This window comes from Anarrhichthys ocellatus, unplaced genomic scaffold (assembly GCF_004355925.1).
Source record: "Anarrhichthys ocellatus isolate YVR2014 unplaced genomic scaffold, GSC_Weel_1.0 scaffold21, whole genome shotgun sequence".
Lineage (NCBI taxonomy): Eukaryota > Metazoa > Chordata > Actinopteri > Perciformes > Anarhichadidae > Anarrhichthys > Anarrhichthys ocellatus.
The window spans coordinates 6,801,084-6,801,861 of record NW_022280051.1 but is presented as its reverse complement, the minus strand read 5'-3'; the positions used below and the strand labels follow the sequence as shown (position 1 = coordinate 6,801,861).

The following is a 778-nucleotide window of genomic DNA, read 5'->3' as shown; positions in this document are numbered from 1 at the left end:
TAAAAAGTACAATATGTACCTCTGAGATGTAGTACAGTATAAAGTACTATATGTACCTCTGAGATGTGGAGAAAAAGTAGAAAGTAGCAGAACATAGAAATACCTAAAATCTGACTCTGAGTAACATTCCACCACTGGTACTACTACCTGTACTAGTACTACCTGGCAGTACTTACAGACCGGGGGTAGCTCGTACTCGACCTCCAGTACGACTCGCTCCCCGACGTTCTTCAGCAGACTGATGATCTCGTCGTGTCTGAACTTCGACAGGTTGATGCCGTTAACGGCTCGGATGTAGTCGCCCACGTTCAGCTGGTCGCTCCTACAAGAGGCCAAAACGTCCGCTCCGTTACTAGTTATATACATACATACATACATGCATGTATTTATATACATATACACACACACACACACACACACACACCACACACATGCATATTTCCTCTATACAGGAATCAAACACTCAGATAAAAGGGTATAAACAAACAGGAAGTTTAAGGCAGTGAGCTCGTGTTTTTGTCTGAACAATAAAAGATTTATAAATATATTAAAACAGAACGATTCGTCCGATGAAGAGATTATTCGTTACCTGGCAGCGATGCCTCCTTGTCGCAGGTTTGAAACCCGGGGCTTCCCGTCTTTGTCGATGCCGCCGGAGACCGTCAGTCCGAGCGTCGTCCCCTCCTTCTTCATCAGCTCCACCACCGAGCAGCCACGAAACTCGTCTACGTCACACACACACACACACACACACACACACACACACACACACACACAC

The 778-nt window shown here is 45.6% G+C and overlaps 1 protein-coding gene across 1 annotated transcript in view; it reads right to left on the bottom strand.

The window, feature by feature from the left end:
• grip1 (glutamate receptor interacting protein 1) overlaps positions 1-259 on the bottom strand; it is a 14,737-nt gene extending 14,478 nt beyond the window's left edge. Inside the window, exon 1 of the mRNA XM_031859157.1 lies at positions 177-259. The gene's annotated coding sequence lies outside the window, so the exon portion shown is untranslated. The remainder of the gene's footprint in view (positions 1-176) is intronic.
• Positions 260-778: the final 519 nt, after the last annotated feature.